Below are 17,435 nucleotides of genomic sequence, written 5' to 3'. Positions count from 1 at the left end.
ACTCGCTGCGCAATTCCAAACTCTGAATCAGCTGTAAGCTCAAGCAGTTGCACCACCACTACCACCACCAGAACCACATCAAGTTCCAAGAGAAGAAGTGTCAGTTGTTCTCATACCAGCACTAGACCAGCAGAAAGACAAACCCAAGATCGAGGTCCCTAATCTCGACATCAATGCTGACAGAATTGCCAAGTTGGAGAAGACTATGAAGAAGACTAAAGAACCTAATTGCATTCCGGACTTGGATACTGATTTAGGGAACTTGACTGTTTGTTTCCCTAAAAGATTCAAAATGCCACACAATGATGGGTTTGATGGTTCTGGAGATCCCATGGTCCATGTCCGACTATTTGTTAACATTTTGAGGCCTATGAGACTTACATGCCAATAAACTCTCTCTTTGTTTGGCTGAACCTTGTCCGAAGTAACAGCCAACTGGTATGCTAAGCTCAACATTGAAATCAAATGAAAATGCGAGGAGTTAGCTGAGGCATTTGGCGCCCAATATTCTTACAATGCTCAACTAGAAGTGACAACGAGGGAGCTCAAAACCACAAAACCAGAATCCGATGAGAGCTTTAGTGATTTTGTCACGAGATGGAGAGCTAAGGTACCTAGAATGACCAACTGGCACGATGAGAGAGATCAAGTTAGAACCATTGTGAAGAATATGCATCCACCATTGCTAAGCATCGCTTTGCCATTGTTCAGCTTATGGGAAATATTTGACACTGGAAATCAAATACAAAATGGGATTAACCAGGGGATAATCAAGGTAGAAACCACTGTACTACCCCAAAAGAAACCCTTTGTCAGAAATGCACTTGCCTCCTCTTCTAATACCAAATCCACTGAAATCCCTCACATAAGAACCCAAGTTGTGTTCGACCCTTTCGCTGGAACCACCTAAAATGCCCAATCAGCTTGGACTCAAAGAACTTTCCATCCTATTTTACATGGCACTCTCAAGAGCCACGCAAATTCTCATAGTCAAGGGGCACCTCAAACCCGTCAGCCCTAGAACTCTTTTAGACCTCCTATTGGCTAGCCATGACCCCACCAAATACTGTGCATTTCACCAACAAGCCGGTCATGAAACTGACTGATGTGTCCACCTTTGCCATGAGATCTATGATCTCGTTGGAAACAAAGTCATAGCACCCCTACAAAAGCCAAATGTTACCACCAACCCTTTGCCAGAACATACCGAAACTGTCCCTTTCCCTCCCGATGTCAATGCCATACAAACCACTCCAGTCTTTGACCTCAGCCATTACATTGTGTCAACCAACCTACCCAAGTCCATTCTACTAATTCGGGAAGAAATGGAAGTGGTTTTCATAGAAACAGAACCACAAATGAATGATCCTAACCTCGCAGTGGCATTCATAGCCCAAATGACTATGTTAATCACTAGTGTCACCAACTTGAGACAGTTAGAGGTGCCAGAGGAGCAAGACAACTGGAGAGAAAATGAGTGGCTAGATGCCATATTTGGAAAAGTGGAAACGACTAAAGAAGTACCAACCATTTTAGTAGTAAATGAGCAAGACCGACTTGCGGAGGCATATGATCTTACATCATACTTGTTAGTGAACCAAAATCGAAAGTGATGCTTCCCGAGGCGGTAGATGTGACGCCCTAAAAATTGGGAACATCATGGAATATGTTAACAAATGAATATACGGTTTATTTAAGGTTACAAGAGAAGAAAGTATCACTAATGTGTCCTTTGCTTAATAACTAAGCAAGATCCTAGGAAGGTCGGAGGAGTCAATATAGTCTCCCTTCTAAGTCCAACCACCTTAGATAGCAAAGCTATCCTTTTGACAAATTTTGATAAAGTATTAACACAAGGCCTACATGAGTTGACAGAGTATAAGGATAGGTTACAAATGATATATATAATAATTACAAAATCATGTCTTAAATACAACAAGCGATTAATCACTTATAATCTCAAAATGTGTTTACAAAAATAGTTTCTAGCTCTTATATGATACCCATACGTCTTTAAATACTTTAGCTTTGCCTTTGACCGGTCTAATAGTCCTCAATACCTAGCATGAAACGCCATCAGTTTTGAATGCCCAGTAAACACACACACACCTCGTCCCTTTTTCCCAATCTAATACACTATCACAATTATAACAAGCAAGTAATAATGAATGATAATCATTCAATAATAAAGGATTACAAGGTTAGATGTTAGTAATCTAGAAATCCCCCAAAGAGATTTCATCCTCCCAACCGCAAGAATTGGACACCGAGCTATTTAGAAGTCCCCCTTTTGCTTCTTTCCAGAACTTACCACGGATGCCTGCAATGATTATATATCGCGCAGCGCCATCAGTGGACCTCAAAAGGGATGACGAAGAGAAAAATGTTTTATCATCCTGAATCCAACATTTTCCTTCCGAAAAAAGGTTTTATCCTCTGAATGTCCCATCTGGACCCAACCTTATCTCACCAAATCAAATCATCGCAAAGAGTCCGAATACATCCGTTCCATTCTAGGGTTTACGTGATAACTACTTGCGCAAGACTTAACCTTCAATTAGGGAGCACATCCCATCAATCCATACATAACACGTTATCATATCTTCATTATTCGAGTAATCGAAAACCCAATACGGCCCTAATTAAGGTTTTCGTTGAGTTAGATGTCTTAAATTAACGTTAGAACAACTTAACAAGATAGTAATATCTACATAAGCATGAGCATCATCAAATGAAGAAGATAAGAATCATAATCATAACACATGTAATATCATACAAAGACATGAACAACTGATAATAAACACATCCATGAAGTCAAGAACATAAATTTACCAACAAAAGTAAATTTTCAGATTTGGTGCACTTTAAAGATTGCAATTAAAGAGGCATTTTTAGATTTTTCCTAATTTTGGGTTTCCTATGGTTTGTAGAGAATTTTATCTACTTTTCAGAAAATCTTTCAATAGTGGCATAGCTTTCCTAGATTTTTAGTCATGTAAGAAATACTCCAGCACTGTCCAAATTTGTTGACCATTACGAAAATCGGATTTTTTTTTTCTCAAATCGATCACTCTTTTTCAATGAAATCAATTTTCCTTGAAAGATAACTCTTTAGGAAAGCTTTGGACAAAAAATTGAGGTCCAAAGCACGTGCAAGACACCGGCTAGTATGACCTTTAACTCTAATATTTTATTGAGTTTACTAAATGAAATGAAATAATATGATATTTTTGTAAAAGTATTTATTGTATATTTGATTCATTCAAAAAATAATTTAAAAAAAAATGCATTGTAAAAGAAATAATAATTATTCCATAAAGAAATAAAAACATAATCATTTCATTCCATTCCACTAACTAAACTTTTTCTCCAAAAATAAGATTAGTTTCTTACACAATTGAATAGAATGAATTATTAAATATATGATAGAAATTTTAATTTCTATTATAAGGTACAATTATAGAATAAATAGATGAGATAAAAATTTTGTTCAAATGAATAGATTTTTTGTTATTATTTTTTATCAGGTTGGAATAATCGAATGATGATTTTACACGCCAATGATCATATGGTATCACCACTAAACTTTGTTTTGGTTTCATTTGCAAAAAAATTATTTTTAGACTCGTGCAAGGCACGGGCCATTCTTATGATAAATTTATATTTCCAAAATACAAATTTTATAACAAATTATTATGTTAGGTTTGATTTTTTAAAATTTATTTTTAGACGAATCTTCATTTGTTTTAATAAAGTTTTTCATATTTCATTCAAATTATTATTATTATTTTATAATATTTTTTATGTTTATTTTGTTAAATTAAAGATTCTAATAAGGAATAGTTGTAATTTGTAATATTGTAATGGCATTTTATATTTTAAACAAGTCTCAAAAGTGTATTTGTAATTTATCCAAAATCAAAATATTTATATTTAATAACTGACCAAGAATCTTTACATTATTATGAAAAACCCTTCACTCAAATTAGTACCACCAATAATGGTAAATATTACCAAAGAAAATGGTAAAATGACAAAGTCAAATTATAGGTTACAATTAGTAAATTATATCAAATAAAAGGGCAAAATAAGAAGAAAAAAAAAAATCAAGGGTGTATTTGTAATTTATCCAAAATCAAAATATTTATATTTCATAATTGACCAAGAATTTTTACATAATTACGAAAAAAACTTCATCCAAATTAGTACCACCAATATTGATAAATAATACAAAATAAAAAGACAAACTGAAAAAATTAAAGTGCAAGCCTCTAATAGTAAATAATTTCAAACAAAAGGGCAAAATCGAAAAATAAAAATAAAAATATGAACATCAAGAAGATAATCGCTTCTAATATGTATATATATAGATATATATTTTGCCGGTTGTAATTGAGACCCCTCAATCACCAACCCCCACCACCCCACACACACGTGATGGGTGGTGATTGGAGGAAAAAGAAAAAAAAATTGGCCAATTAAGAAAGAGAGGAGGTCAAAGGGGTGGGGGGAAAGGGGGTCTTAATCATTTTTCATATTTTGCTAGCCCTATGTACCTAATATTATGAAGTAACAGGTCTTGTCTTGAGGGCCCATCCTATTTAAAGTGAACTCACACGACTCTTCATGACACTGAGGTCTTGTTTGAGAATAAAATATTTTAGTAATTTTTTGATTTTTTTACAAAATATTATGCAGAAAAATAGAGAGAGTGATGTGATAATTTATAGTAACTTTTTGACTTTTTAACTAAAATGTATAGTTGACAAACGAGACCTGATTAAAACAATACCACAAAGAGCACCAAATAACTTCCTCCTTTAATTTTTGTTTCTTTTATTTATTTATTTTTTAGGATAAAAGAGAATTTTAGTTTTCAAAGTTTATATTCTTTGTCATTTTAATTTCTCAAGTTTTAATTTTTTCATTTTAATCCTCAAGGTTGTCAATTTAATCCTATCTCTAATGTCCATTTACATTGATAACGGAAAAAATATTTTATTCTCGGATAAAAAATAGTTTTAGCCCCTAAAGTATGCATTTTTTTGTCATTTTAGCCCCTCAAGTTTTAAATTTTGTCATTTTGGTCTTCAAAGTTATCAATTTGATTTAGGACCAAATTGACTTAAATCAATAATTTCGATGACCAAACTAACAAAATTTAAAACTTAAAAGACTAAAATGACAAAAAAGAATAAAACTGTCTTGGGTAAATTACAAACACACCCACTGAGGTTTAATTAAATTACAAATTACTCCTTGTAATTTTGGAAATTACATTATGCCCTATAAGGTTTCTAGTTTCATAACAAATAGGTCCTTTTATTAATAAATTATCAAGTTGATTAATAGTTCTTAATAATGTTAAAATTTTATTTCAATTAATAATTCAGATAATTTTATTATTATATAGGTGAACAGTTAGAAATTTTACCTTTTCAATTAATTCTGTTAAATAAAAATTTTTGACAGGGAGGTATTTGCAATTTTCCAAATCACAAGAGACAATTCGTATTTTAAGTAAATCTCAGGAGGTGTATTTGTAATTTACCCAACTATCTTTTATACATATTCCTGTTATCAATTTAGATAGATGTTAGACCTAAGACCAAATTAATTAAATTTAACAATTTTAAGAACCAAAATGACAAAAATAAAATTTGAAAGACTAAAATAAAAATTAAAATATGTTTTAAGAATTACAATTGTCTTTTATTTATTTATTTTTTTGGTAACTTCCCCCTGTTATTGAAGCGGTGGGAATGAGGGGAAGACCTACTAATATAATTTTTCTATAGCTGCAAATTGCAATTTATTCAAGGCACCCCTTTTATTTGACCCACTGAAAAACTTGGTTACCATCTTCTTTACATGCCAAAAAAGTTTGTTATTTTTCTTTGGTTAATGCTACGTATCATGAAAATGATCATGAAATATTCTCTACCGTTAGATTATACATATAAAAAAACACCACACACTAATCAAATGAGAAGAAATCTTCATAAAAGATTTCATGATATTTTTTTCATGATTTCTAACATTACTCTTTTCTTTGGGCATCTTTTCTTACTTGTTCTTTTAAATGCGAAGTCTCGCGTCTTCTAAGTGCATTATCATCATCATCAGCGTCTTCATCTTCTTCTTGTTCAAGAGCTCCATCGCTAGAGTGTTTTTCAACTAGTCTCTTGTTCTTCTGATTGCTTCACTATTGTATTGATATAATTACAGACACTGATCCTCCCATTAAAATTTCTTTCCCATTTTCAAGAGTCTGAACAATTCACAAGTCAATATCATTTTGGAGATAAATCAACTTATGACTTACACTTCTCCCAAAAAGTCTTCATTACTCAGGGAAACATTGAAGTTGACCCGTTCAAGATCAAGATCTTCTTAGAAATACCACTACTAATGAGAAAAGCTAGCATATCAAATAAAAATTGACTTAACTACAATAAAGTATTATTTAAATGTTACTCTTTAATCTTTTAAAACTTCATTCGCCGATTGTTGTGACTGATATAGTCAATGATATTGTATAATTTATCACTGCAATTTGATTTCTTAATTTTTGTGAGGATAAAATTTTATTTTTGAACTAATAAGATTACAAAGTGGGGTTGATGTTGTGAAGCCCATTGGGGTGTGTTTTGAACTTATTTTTGATGATTTGGACCATTTATATTGTAGAGTTTGTTGGGAAAATAATTCATGAAAAAAATTAGGTTAATTGGACATCTATATCCCCATAACAAGATTACATTTATGTTTTTAAGAAAAAAATGGTTAACATATAATTTTGATAATTTTTTTAAAAATAATTAAAACTTGATCATGGGGTTACATATGTCCTGGATAATATACTTGATGAATCCTATAATATGAACAGTTTGAATTATCCAAAAAATGATTGATATACCGAATTTGAGTTCGTCCAAATTGTCCAAATTATGTAAGCCGAACGACCGGCTAGACAACCACTCGGATGACCAGTATCACCCTGTCAACTGTTTTGCGGTTGTCACCTTTGTCAACTACAACTGTCATCCTTATCAATCGACATCTTCCAGATGATTGGCATCCTTCTAGATGACCGCCTGAACAACCAACATGCACAAATTTGGGCAAGTGCAAATTCGGTGGATATAGCATTGTTGTTATCAAAATAAAGTTGGGGCAAGCCGTGGGCCTAGTGTTACAATACGGATGTTGTGACAATACCTGCCCCATGTCTATAATATTTATATATAGGGTAAATTACACGTATCTTCTCTGAGGTTTCTGACAATTATAGAGACCTCCCATGTAGTTTCAGTAATTACATTAACCTTCCTTACTTTTGAAACTGTTATCAAAATTTCCCAATCTATTACAATTCGTACAAACGGCATTAGTTAGGTGTGAAAATAATCATATTACCCTTTGATTTGCATGTAAAAAGACGAAAATACACATAAATCGACCCATTCATTATCAACATGAGTAAATTACACTTCCCCTAAGGTTTTGCATATATATTTTTACAACCTATACATATTTTAGCATTATTTAATAAAATTCTTAAATTTAATTCAATAAAATAAAACCCTTAAATTATTAAGATATTATTAAAACATTTAATGAAAAAATAATAATTTTCATTCATAAAACACTAATAAATAATCTCTTTAAAATTAATGTTAGATAACATCCTAATAATTTAATATAAAACTTATTCCATAATTCAAAGATAAAAATTAAATTTGAGAATACTATATGATTAAGGAAAGATAAAATAATAAATTTTTTACATATGAATAAATAAGTAACATAAATTGTTGGAAACAAATAAATCTATTTATTTCAACTTTTAAAAAAAAAAATCAAATAATAAATGCATCACTTAGAATTGAAGGCCTTATCGGCATCCGATCACGAAATCGACTCGGTATATGTGTTATTTAGAATTTTTAAAATTTATGGTAAGTTTAATTAGAATTCAATTCGGAACCAGATAATTAGAATAATTAATGCCCATTTGATTAGTGGTAAGCCTAGCTTAATTAAGCCCACTAACCAAGCCTATATAATATTGCATACACCTTCATTATCATCATCTTCTTCAATTAAGGGGAATTTGCTAGAAAAGGGAAGGATTTGGAGAGAACTTGGAAGATTAAACTCTTACACTTGAGAATTCAAGGCTTAAGGTAGGAATTCACCCTTTTAGTATGAAATAGGGTTGTTACATGCTTGAATTCAAGAGAGTCAGATAATTAATCCAAGAATTGAGCTAGGGAAGAAGAACTAAGAAGATAACCATACATGCATGCAAATCCTCTTACATTTAGAGTTTGATTTTGAAGAATTCTCACATGCATGCTGTAGACGTCCCCGAACGCCCCGGGAGGGTGAGCTCCCATTCTGTTCATTTTGGGGTCACTACAGCTCGGACTCTTAAAATGTCACGGTTCCTAATCTGAACCAAAGAGTCCAAATCCGGCAAATCGTTTTGAGAAAACTGATTTTTGAAAGAAGTGCCAAACATGGACTGCTTTGCCAGATACAGAGTCGCCACCTAAATATTTTATTTTGGGAAATTTAGGAAACCCTGACTCGGTGCCAAAAGGCCACGTGTCCGTCATCACCAAAGTTGCCTCGGCTCGGGAACTTGGGTACGATTGGGGAAGGTCACTTCGTGAGCACCCCCGCTCGCCCGGTCAAAGACCAGCCTCTACTAACCATGATATCAATTTTTGAAAACATTGTGAGTTCTTATTCCGGTTTATTAGCCTAGGTTACTATGTGATGCTCACAACATATAAGTATAGACCGAGTCGCCCAAATTGGAACAAAACATTTCATGCTTGTTTTTGAAAAGGGTTTGCTACCCGCAGGTAGGCTTGAAACATTTGATGATTTATTCCAATTCAGATAACCCAACCTTCACCCACAGGCATTCAGGCAGTTATATCACATAAGCACATAGCCTCATGGTAAGCATGCTATCATGGCATTCACTCACACACATGCAAGGATGCTAAAGCATAAAGCTTATCGAGTACTCCAAGCCAAAATAGAAATTTATTAAAAATCATGCATGATCCTAAGTATACAGAAATGTCTAATGCAACACATGCAAAATGCAACTATAGCAGGCTCGGCTATTCTATGATGGCATATGAAATGTTACAATTATCATGTATTCAACTTTGAAATTGAAAATACAATGCAGTTAGTATGATGCGCCAAGCCCGGTGCATGCGATACAGATGAATGAATGCAAACATGCTGTCATACTGTATGCTAATTTAAATATGCCCTAATCTAACCATCATAAGCGGATAAATAAAAGGGAAGAAAGACGTGGGATTGGAAGACATACATCACACTCACGCACACTTATTACAGCTGTGCCCTCACTCGGAGGGTCCAAATAAATAATACAGTCTAAATATTACAGTCCCAAATAAAAGAATATTACAGTCCAAAATATTACAAAATCCTAATTAATTAAAGAATTAACTAAGAAAACAAATAAAACTGGCGTGCAAGCCAGGGACTGCCTTGCTTCTGGTGGATGATGCATGTCCGGACTATCTTGCGCGGAAAATCCACCGGAATGCCCCAATTAGCCTCTGTTTACACCTGTTATTCTTGAAAAGCATGCCAAGTCCCGAAAAAGTTGCTGATTCCTGATTTTGCTGCAACAGAGAGCAGAAAGGGGCATAGCAATGTATTTGCACAAATATATGCATGTCTCGATCCTCGTGCCACCAATCACGCATACCGAGGCATGATGGCCGAGGAGTCGAAATGCACAACTCAATATAGGATGAATGCACATGAAACTACAGCTAAAACCTAACTCCATCATGGATAATCCGGAGTGTCGGCGACTGGGGAATTGAGACACATTCCGTCACTCGGAGTACGAAATGTACCTCGTTTCCCGTGCCCGGGCTAACTCCTATTCCGGACACGATGCAATATGCATGATATGCAACTAAGATACAACCCTAACATACACGATGCTATGGAAAATGAGATGCCTCGAAATACGTGCACGCGGATACGCAAACCGAGAAAATGACATGAGTCTCGAAATACGTGCACGCGGGCACGCAAACCGAGGTGATGATATGCATCTCGAAATACGTGCACGCGGGCACGCAAACCGAGGCGATGATATGCGTCTCAAAATACGTACACGCGGGCACGCAAACCGAGGCAATGATATGAGTCTAGAAATACATGCACGCGGACACGCAAATCGAGGCGATGATATGAGTCTCGAAATACGTACACGCGGGCACGCAAACCGAGGCGATGATATGCATCTCGAAATACGTGCACGCGGGCACGCAAACCTAGGCGATGATATGAGTCTCAAAATATGTGCACGCGGGCATGCAAACCGAGGCAATGATATGCGTCTTGAAATACGTGCACACGGGCACGCAAACCGAGGCGATGATATGCATCTCGAAATACGTGCACGCGGGCACGCAAACCGAGGCGATGGCAAAATGCTATGTAATGAAATGGAAATGACAGATGGGCTTATACCAACATGAGTGAGCCTCAGCCACACTCACATAGGATGCCGGCAGGTAAAAAATGAAGCGCCTCGAAATGCGTGCACACGGGCACGCAAACCGAGGCGATGACAAAATGCAATGAAATGGCATGGAAATGACAAATGGGCTTATACCAATATGAGTGAGCCTCAGCCACACTTACATAGGATGCCGACAGGTAAAAATAGAGTGCCTCGAAATGCGTGCACACGGGCACGCAAACCGAGGCAATGACAAAATATGATGAAATGACATGGAAATGATAAATGGACTTATACCAACGTGAGTGAGCCTCAGCCACACTCACATAGGATGCCGGCAGGTAAAAATGGAGTGCCTCGAAATGCGTGCACACGGGCACGCAAACCGAGGCAATGCCAGAATGCGATGAAACATGGCAAAAGTGATATGCAAGCATACTAATGGAATTTCAGCATTAAAATATGGGGGAAAACAGTCCCGAAATGAAGCGAAATGACATGAAATGCAAGGAAATGTCCCGAAATGCAACATTAGGCACCCGAAATGACCTATAGCTATGCCAAACATGCACAATATGGACATGCAATGCAAAGACAGAAGCTAGACAGTCCCAAAAGATGCACTTTCACAGTTATAAACATGGCCAAACAGCAAGCATAGGTAAGGGAAAAATGGTATGCAAGAATAGGGGCCAAAAGAGGGGTAATGAAGCAAGTGGTATAAGCAAAACCCAAACTAAAAAATTTCCTTCTACAACACTGAAGAGGGACCAAAAATATGAATATTTACAGTATATGGAAGATCTCAAATCAGTATACAAACATGATAGAAATGTGATGCAAAATAAGGCTCAACAATGGCTATAACATGAAGCATACAAAATATTCACCAAACAGAAAGAAAGTGTGAATGAAACATGAAGTATAGGCCAAAATACGACCACTTTCAGTTCGGACCAAGGTCCAAAAACAGAAGCAAAGAGGGTTGCCAATTGATGCAAAAATGGGGCCAAATAAGGGATATAACTACAAGTGACACATGGAGACACCAAAAAATGTTGAGCCCTTCTCCAATGTTGAAGAGGGGCTCAAAATAAGCCTAACATCAGTTTACAACATGCTCGAAAATAAATTGCTCATGGGTCAAAAATAGCATGCAAAACTATGACATACAAGGGGGTCAATGAAGCAAGTGTGTTATGGAGGGCTCAAACAGGGTTGAGCCCTTAATGAAAAGTGAAGATGAGCTCAAAAGATGACCCTTTTCAGTTAGGGCCGGAGATTGAAACCAAAAAGATGTGGGGCTTAGAAATAGATCAAGAAAAAGGGTCAAAAGGGTAAAAGTGTTACTTACCCTTGAAGATTCAAACTTTTGTTGCTTCTTGGATGGATTTGCAGCTTCTTTAGCCTTCAAGAATCCTTCCTTGTTGCTGGAAATGAGATGGTGGTGGTAGAGCTTGGTGGTGTAGAAGGAATGATAGTTAGGGACTTAGGGTTTTTTCAAGAATTGAGAAGGAAGAAGATGGAGTTGGCTATGGAAGCTTGAAGGAGAGTTTTTCTAACCCCAACCAAGAACAAGGTTTGCTTGCTATATAGGCCAAAGAAGGGGTGTAAAGGTGGGGGAAAAGGAGGGTAAAACTCCCCCACAAAATATCCCCCGGACACAGAAAATATCTGGGGGATATTGCCCCACAGCTGTAAAGTGCACAGTGCAAGGAACACGGCCGGCCTATCACTTTTGTTGGAGGTGGCCGGCCGGCCACACCACCTAGCCGGCCGGCTAGGGGTCAAAAGGGTCAATGTGATTTTCTGGCCGGCCAGCTACTGGAGAGGTACCCCTATGTGTGTACAACACAACCATGTGGTTAAAATTCCAAGAAAGTGGGTCCAAGGGGTTCAACATTGGCTCGGAAAGAGGGGGTCAAAAGGGTCAAGTTGACTTACTGGCCGGCCATGAACTTTTAGGGGCCTCTCAGGTGTGTAGATCACAGATATGTGGTTCAAAGTTCAAGAAAAAAGATCCAAGGGGTTCAACATTAGCCGGGAAGAAATGGGTCAAAAGGGTCAGGTAACCTTAATGGCCGGCCACCAACTTTTAGGGGCCTCCCAGGTGTGTAGATCACAGATATGTGGTTGAAAGTTGGCAACACTAACCCTAAGGTGTTCAACATTAGCCCGGAAGTGCGAAAAACGGGCGCCGGGAGGCTCCGGAGGAGAGATAACTGGTTGCTGCAACAATTGCTGGTCTCCCACCCTTCAGTGACCTTCACTGTGATAAAACAGAGGTACCTGCCAAAAATGAACGAAAATCGTTGCAAAACGAATGTTCCGGGGCCAAAACACGCAGTTCGGGGTCTCGAAAATGGGCCGTTAAGCACCGAAAATGGCGTTCGACCACGAAGTGGGTTTCTGAAACCCCAGTGTCCCTCAAAAGGGAGCAAATAGGAAGTATGCCAAAAATCAGAGCAATAGGAGATGGTTAAGCGGTCCCGAACCGAGGCACACGGCCCACGGTCCCGAAAATCGGGAACCGGACTCCGAAATGGGAAAAATGGCCTACGGCCACCAAATGTAGCCTACGGACATTGAGAGATGGTCTACGGGACCTCTCCCTCCCCTCAGGAAAAGAAATAGAGAAAACCGAGTCTGGTTCGCAAACCGAGACAAGGCACAGAAGAGGGTTCGGAAGTCCGGAGGCAGGGCTCACGGCCGTGACTCTTAAACTTCTGAACGAGCACATTATACAACATCACCAAGCACTCAATCGGTGACGTCTGAGTCTTAAGGTCGGTCAAAAATGGGGTGTCTACACATGCATCGATCATAGTTTGGTTTTGGAAATTCATTAAATTTCATACCATTTTACCTTGTTTGATCTTGTTTTGGAAGGTTGAAGTTCATGTCAACTCATGCATGTTTTGTTTTTCTACTTCTCAAGTTTAGTTCTGGTACAATTGGTAAAACTTTTGGGCTTAATTTTGTGAAATAGTTTATAATTCATCATGTACTATGAGTTTCTCAATGTGTTATTGAGTTTTGGCCAAAAAGGATGTGTTTTGAAGGTTTAAAATTGAGTTTTAAACTTGAATAAGTAATTTGAAAATTTAAGAATTGGCCTGAACAACCAACATGCACAAATTTGGTGGATATGGCATTGTTGTTATCAAAATAAAGTTGGGGCAAGCCGTGGGCCTGGTGTTACAATACGGATGTTTTGACAACACCCGTCCCATGTCTATAATATTTATATATAGGGTAAATTACACGTATCTTCTCTAAGGTTTCTGACAATTATAGAAACCTCCCATGTAGTTTCCGTAATTACACCAACCTCCATTACTTTTGAATCTGTTATCAAAATTTCCCAATCTATTACAATTCATACAAACGGCATTAGTTAGGTGTGAAAATGACCATATTACCCTTTGATTTGCATGTAAAAAGACGAAAATACGCATAAAACGACTCATTCATTATCAACATGAGTAAATTACACTTACTTCCCCTAAGGTTTTGCATATATATTTTTACAACCTATACATATTTTAGCATTATTTAATAAAATTCTTAAATTTTATTCAATAAAATAAAACCCTTAAATTATTAAGATATTATTAAAACATTTAATGAAAAAATAATAATTTTCATTCATAAAACACTAATAAATAATCTCTTTAATATTAATGTTAGATAACATCCTAATAATTTAATATAAAACTTATTCCATAATTCAAAGATAAAAATTAAACTTGAGAATAATATATGATTAAGGAAAGATAAAATAATAAATTTTTTACATATGAATAAATAAGTAACATAAATTGTTGGAAACAAATAAATCTATTTATTTCAACTTTAAAAAAAAAAAATCCAATAATAAATGCATCACTTAGAATGATAAACCTTACATTGTTTATATAATGTTGAATAAGTCTTATATTAAATTATTATGATGTTATCTAACATTAATTTTAGAAAAATTGTTTATTTTTAAGTATTGTATCAATGAAAATTAAGTTTTTCTTTTTCATTAAATGATTTAATAATTTCTTAATAATTTAAGATTTTATTTAATATTGCATGAAATTTAAGAATTTTAATAAATAATGCTAAAATCTATATGAATCTTTGATAATATATGCAAAACATCAAGGGAAGTGAGTGAAATTTGTCATTTGAATAGATAAGATAACTAATGTCAATTTCGTCATTTTCGATATTGTAGCTTATAATATCAGTAATTTTTATTAAATAACCTAACAGTGAGAGAATCTTTATAATAATTTCAAAAAGAAGAGAGGTTAGTATAATTAATAAAATTGTAAGGGAGTCTCTCTAATTGTCAAAAGTCTTAGAGGAGATAAATGTAACTTACCCTTTTATATATATATATATATATATATATATATATGTATATTCGTAGCCCCCCATGTCCCGAATATTATGAAATAATAATATTACATTGCCTTTCTTGAGGGCCCATCCTATTTAGAAGCACTCCTCATGAGCCTGATTACGGCAATACCTCCAAAGAGCACCAAATAACTTTTCCCATTATTTATTTATTGAGAAAAATTAGGGATCATGAAAAAAATTTCATGAAAATTATCATGAAAGAGTTATGATTCTTGAATTATCTTGATTAGTGTGCGGTGCTTTATTCTAAGTGTAATTCAAGGGTCACAAAATTTTTAAGATTATTTTCATGAAATATATTTATTTTATGGTAACGGCCGCCCCTGTTATTTATTTATTAAAGTGATATGGTTCCGCCTGTTATTGAAACGGTGGGAATCAGGGGAAGACCTACTGGAAAACTTGGTTACCATCTTCTTTACGTGCCAAGTTTATTATTTTTCATTGCGCATCTTTTCTCACTTGTCCTTTAAAATACGTAGTCTCACACGCCTTCTCACTGCATTATCATCATCATCTTTCATCTTCATGCTCTTCTTCTTATCGAAGAGCTCCATTGATCAAATGTTTTTCAATTTGTCTATTGTTCTTCTGATTGATTCACTATTGTATTGATATAATCACTTACATACGGTGCACATATTTTCATTTCAACACGGACTTTGAGCAATCCATGTCCATGTTGAGGGACTTCATTACTGCTTAAAGAAAGATCAACAACTCAAAGCATAAGCAGAGTCATAGCAGCAAAAGCTCACCTAGATCAAGTAGTTCACAAGCACAGGATCATCTGGATGATGACGATGTTGCAGTTGCTCTATTAGAATCATTTGAAGTGCCCATGAGTGATGATTCTTCAGAGAAGAAACTGTCATGGCTACGTTCTCAAATTATTGGAGGCGACGTAGAATTTGAGTCCCCCTTCGGAAAGCGTAGGCTCACTAATGCGGATCACACAGCCTCAGGCCGGTGCCTTCACTACATAGAAAATTATATCATCAACAATGTTCTTCCCTTTTATGGTATATATGTTTATCATGTTTTTCTTCAAAATTCTATATACTCACTCACCAAGAAAATTAATTAAGCTTGAATATATTAATTGTCATTAATTCAACTTGTAATTTCCATCAGCAATTGCAACTACCCAATTAAAAAATAAATAATGATTTATGTGAAGAAAATGATAACCAGCTATTAGATTAATTATTCAAGTCTTGCTTGCTTGCTTGATCACCTGAATATTTTTGACAAGTTCGAAAACATCCAAAGAATAATGAATAAAGAAACAAACAGATAACGTTGACAAATGACAACGAATTCTTATTCTCCTTATAATATATATGTATGTATGTATCCAAGCAAGCATTAGGAAGTTAATAAAAATAAATAAATAAATCACATTCATTGAATTTCATGTACTGTTATTAGTATTACTATTTATAGAGACATGTATATTTTTATAGGTAGTAGTCACAGCAGTGACAGTTACGTGGGCGAACGGACAACCAAAATGATGCTTGAAGCAAGTCAATATGTGAAGAGATGCCTGGGCGGCAGAGAAGATGATGCACTAATATTTTGTGGATGGGGCACAACCGCAGCTATCAAAAAGCTTCAAGAAGTGATGGGAATTGCTATTCCATCAACAATGGGAGAGAGGGTACTTAAGTGCCTCCAAATTAGCAGCAGTGAAGAAAGATGGGTGGTTTTTGTTGGACCCTATGAGCACCACTCGAACATTCTCTCGTGGTGGCAAAGCCTAGCCGAGGTGGTAGAGATTGGTTTAGATGAGACGGACAATGGCCTAATAGACATGGAAGCTCTAAGGCTCCAACTTATCTTCTATCACAAACAGGCCAATGTTGGGTTCTTTCTCAGCTTGCAGTAATGTCATAGGAACTTGCACCAACACTAGAGCTCTAACCTGTCTGCTTTACCAATTTGGCGCCTTTAAGAAATTGAATTTACTATTGATGTCGTACCTGTAACACAACCAATTTCAAAAACCTCATATCGAATGTCAACCTCTGTACTGAATGAATTGAAAACTCAACTACAAGAACTACTAGATAAGAAATTTATCCGTCCGAGTACTTTACCCTAGGGTGCTCCAGTTTTGTTTGTTAAAAAGAAAAATAGGTCTTTGAAGTTATGTATTGACTACCGTGAATTGAACAAAGTAACCGTGAAGAACAAATATACACTGCCCCGAATAGATGATATGTTTGACCAACTTCAAGGAGCACAAATGTTCTCTAAGATACACTTTAGATCCGGGTATCACCAGTTAAAAGTCAAGGCAGAAGATGTAGAGAAAACTGTATTCAGAACTAGATATGGGCACTATGAATTTTTAGTGTTGCCATTTGGGGTAACTAATGCATCTGTAGCTTTTATGGACCTAATGAATAGGGTTTTCAAACAATTTATTGATAAATTTATAGTTGTGTTTATTGATGACATTTTGATTTACTCC

General features: G+C 35.6%; 1 pseudogene across 1 annotated transcript; it reads left to right on the top strand.

The window, feature by feature from the left end:
- Positions 1 to 15,313: 15,313 nt before the first annotated feature.
- LOC145801271 (uncharacterized) lies at positions 15,314 to 17,036 on the top strand (annotated as a pseudogene). Its single transcript, XR_014342472.1, has 2 exons — positions 15,314 to 15,978; positions 16,423 to 17,036. The product of XR_014342472.1 is annotated as an uncharacterized LOC145801271 (transcript).
- The last annotated feature ends 399 nt before the right edge of the window (positions 17,037 to 17,435 follow it).

The sequence above is a fragment of the Camellia sinensis genome, chromosome 10, assembly GCF_055761805.1.
Source record: "Camellia sinensis isolate YWXY chromosome 10, ASM5576180v1, whole genome shotgun sequence".
Taxonomy (NCBI): Eukaryota; Viridiplantae; Streptophyta; class Magnoliopsida; order Ericales; family Theaceae; genus Camellia; species Camellia sinensis.
The sequence above is the reverse complement of the archived record's forward strand: the minus strand, read 5'-3'. Positions and strand labels throughout refer to the sequence as shown.